Source organism: Acanthisitta chloris, unplaced genomic scaffold (genome assembly GCF_000695815.1).
Source record: "Acanthisitta chloris isolate BGI_N310 unplaced genomic scaffold, ASM69581v1 scaffold23703, whole genome shotgun sequence".
NCBI classification, from domain to species: domain Eukaryota; kingdom Metazoa; phylum Chordata; class Aves; order Passeriformes; family Acanthisittidae; genus Acanthisitta; species Acanthisitta chloris.
In genome coordinates this window covers 15,677-19,580 of record NW_008664696.1, presented here as the reverse complement: position 1 = coordinate 19,580, position 3,904 = coordinate 15,677, and the positions used below count along the sequence as shown (strand labels likewise).

The 3,904-nt window shown below is 50.5% G+C and overlaps 1 protein-coding gene across 1 annotated transcript in view; it reads right to left on the bottom strand.

Moving 5' to 3' along the window:
• Nucleotides 1-3,904, bottom strand: part of ZNF618 (zinc finger protein 618) — a 21,309-nt gene that overhangs the window by 3,915 nt on the left and 13,490 nt on the right. The gene's annotated exons all lie outside the window — the stretch shown is intronic.

Genomic DNA, 3,904 nt, shown 5'->3' with positions numbered 1-3,904 from the left:
CTCAGCCTGTGCTCGTAGGGGAGATGCTCCTGAGTCCAGGCTGCCCAGCTCAGGTGGCAGCACCTACAGCCTGGGCACACCATCACCGGGGCCAGTGACTCCGGCCCCACACTCTGCACAGCAGAGCACAGGTTAGAGCAATGCCTCAAGGCTCACACAGCTCTGGGGCTGGGCACAGCTGAGGGCTGCCCACCAGGACGCACAGGAGAGGGCAGAGCTGCTCTCCTCCCTGTGTGCCAATGACGTGTGAGAGAAGGGAGACCAGAAGGAGCTCCAGTGCTCCTTTCTTTCCAAGCAAGTCCTCTCCAATGTGAGCAGCTCTGCATGCTCACTGCTGGGGCAGCCACAGAGCTGTGCATCACAGCCACAGGTCTGGGCACTGCACTGGCACTGGCTGGATCAATACCTAAGTGCAATCCAGGATGTGACAGAACCCAGGCAGAGACTGGGACTGGCTGGAGGCCTGTGTGTGCCCAGGGAATTCCTTGGACAGGCTGGTCCCTGGGCAGCACTGCCATGCTCAGGACTGCAGCCTGGTTGGGCTTTGCAGGTGTGGAAGAGACATGAAAAGCAGGAGGTGCTCCAGTGACCAGGCATGACACATCTCCTTGCCACCAGCATCTGCCCAGACTAATTGCTCTTGAGCTAATGTCAACCCCAAACGGCTGTGGGTGGGCAAAGGAAAATGCTGGTTGTTGCCTACTAACTTTGTTCATGGTTCAGGCCTTCCTTACCTTGGTGAGGGATGGGTAAGGGGAGAAACCCTCTGAATTTCCTCACCATAACTCTTTTATCTATTCCATAATAATAGAGGATTTATTATATACAAATATCTACAGGCATTCAGTATGGCATTAATGAGATTTGTGCATTTCAGCCTCATCTTCCTTATCAGGCAGTCTGTGAACTACACAGATCATGGTTCTTTAATTTCTTTTCATGCCTCCAATCCTTTAATCCAGGTTCAGCCTAGTTGTCCTTTTATTTTCTTAGGCCTAGATTGGAGGAAGGGCATTATATGGCAGCACTCGACCTGAACAAAGTACTCTAAAGGGAGTCAAAGCTGTATATTGTACAGAGTAATTACAGAACAAATTCCTCTGCCTGGTGTTCTGCTGTTCTATTTCTGCCTTTCAGCACCCAATTTACATTCTAATTGCTTCTCCTCACTGTGTAGCTGCTTTATGGAGCTGTAATCTCTCCTTATTACCTTCTAGCCTCCAGGCTTGGCCCTCTGAGTGACTCCAGAGCCAGTATGTCCCTGAGTTTGCTCCTGCAGGACAGCAGCAAACTGTATGTCTCCAGTCCCTTGTGAGGGCCTCAGGAGAGACAGCAGCATCAGCTGGAAGAGATCAGTTCTTTGCATCAGACACAACAAGCCAAACTGGGCTCCTAAACACAGTAACTGAGTGTTTGATCCATAGGGGCTTCTTGAGTCTCTGCAGCCCCATAATGAAACATGCCCTGAGTGAGACATATGGACTGGGATAAACCTTTGCCATGCCTGTGTGCCCACTCTGGATCCTGTGCCACCACTTCTGCTGACCACTGCAAGGTCCCTGCACTCCCAGACTTCGGAGATGTTGGGCTGATGCTGAGATTGGAAATGGAAATCACAGAATTGTTTAGGTTGGAAAACACCCTCAAGATCATCAAGTCCAACCATCAACCCACCACCAGCATGTTCACCAGTAAACCATGTCCCCAGGTGCCACATCCACATGCTGTTTGAACACTTGTAGGGATGGTGACTCCACCACTGCCCTGGGCAGCTGTGCCAAGGCTTTATATCCTCTTCTGTGAAAACAATTTTTCTAGTATCCAACCTGAACCTCCCCTGCCACAGCCTGAAGCTGTTTCCTCTTGTCCTGTCACTTATTACTTGGAGAAGAGACCAACCCTCACCTGGCTGCAACCTCCTTTCAGACTAGAAGGCAACAAACTGCTGCCAGACTAAGTGCAAGCCCTGTGCAACCTCCACTGCTCTCTGCTCATGTCCAACACCCACAGCAGGACACACACCAACACTGGCTGCAGTTTTCATGGCGCTTCATCTGCTTTGCCCTCATCCCACAGCAGCAAATACCACACTGCTCACCCCAGCTGCACACGTCTGGGGGAAAGGCTGCTGCTCCCTCCAGAGGAAGAGGCATGCACAGAGATGCCACAGAAGAGGACAGTGGCCTTCACCAGGGACAGGCCTGGTGACACCTGGGAAAAGCACTTCAAGAGTTGTAGATTAATAAAATGTTAAGGGGTTGGAATGCCCTGGGCAGGGACACCTCCCACCAGAGCAGGTTGCTCAAGGCCTTAGCCAACCTGGCTGTGAACACTGCCAGGGTTGGGGCAGCCACAGCCTCCCTGGGCAACCTGGGCCAGTGTCTCACCACCCTCACAGCAAAAACTTCTGCCTGAGATCTAATCTAAATTTCCTTCTTTCCATTTCTCCCCATTCTCCTTGTCCTGTCCCTGCAGTTCCTAACCCAGAGTCCCTCTGCAGTTTCCCTGGAGCCCCTTCAGCTCCTGGCAGGTTGCTCTGAGGTCTCCACACAACAGACACAGAAAGAAGCCATGGACAGACTTGCTGTCACTGTACCAGTGAGACATTGGGAGGAAGTAGCCAAGCAGAATACAGGGACTTGCAAACAGAGCAGGCAGAGACAAGCAAAGAGTTCAACTAGAGTAATCCTGAGCTGGGGAGAAGGGACTGACCCATTCATATAGCTCTGCTGACATTACAGGAGTTGGATCACAGACACCTGCTCCCTCCAGTCCTGCTGTGTGTCCACAGTCACACAAGTGAACACAGTTTGGGAGGAACCTCAAAACTCATCCAGTCCCACTCCCTGCCATGGGCAGGGACACCTTCCACCAGCCCAGGCTGCTCCAAGCCCTGTCCAACCTGGCCTGGAACACCTCCAGTGATGGGGGAGCACAGCTAGTGCCTCAGCATCCTCCCTGGGAACCCTCAGCACCATCCCCATGGGTCATTTGTACAGAACAGGGAAGGAGGAAGCTGCAGGCAGCACTAGCTTGAAATTTCCAACAGCTCACATGCTGCCAGGGAGTTGCCATTCTCCCCTTGGACACCTCAGCTTGGTCTTTCCTTTGCAGATCCTCTACTGAGTGCCACCAGGAGCTGTAACTCAAAAAGCTGCATTTCAGTACCAGAACCCAGAGCAAGGAACAGGATGGTCAGGATACAGTGTGGAGGAAGCAGAAACTGCCATGGACAGCCAGCAAGGACAGACCCCAACACCAAGGGGTGACAGCAGCCCTGCCCTGAGAGGAGCTCCACTGTTCCTCAGGGGCACCAGAGTCCCATTACTCCCCAAGAACCATCACATGCTCTAACAGAAAACACAACTCACACCTCCTGCTAACAAATCACCCTAAAAGTCTCCTTGTAACATTATACAGGTGATAAATAAAGCAGATACTAAGCAACACACAAAGTTTGCACTAAGATTGCCAACAGGAACTGAACTGGAATCCAGGAACCTCATGGGTGAAGAGTTCAAGGGACACTAAAATCAGAACTGAAACTAAGCTGCCAACAAGGTAAGAAATTTGATTAGAATTATCATTACAGAATGGAAAATACTTTTTCTTAAGGCACTTGTTCTCCCATGCCACTCTCCTCAGGACTGAACCTGCATCTCACCACAGCTCTGTTGGAGAACACAGGTCTGACAAAGGGGATTTAATTGCTCTTAAACCTGTGTTAGTTCACTTGAATTTCCATTCAAGAGGAAAAAATAAAAGAGAAGAAAATGTGCCAATATGCAAAAAAATCCTGTTTCTACACTTTCGAACACGCTGAATGCTGACTTTGAAACAGCTCTGGCTTTGAAATTTCAAAATTGTCTCATCAAGGAAACAAAGAAGGTGACTTAGAAGCAAA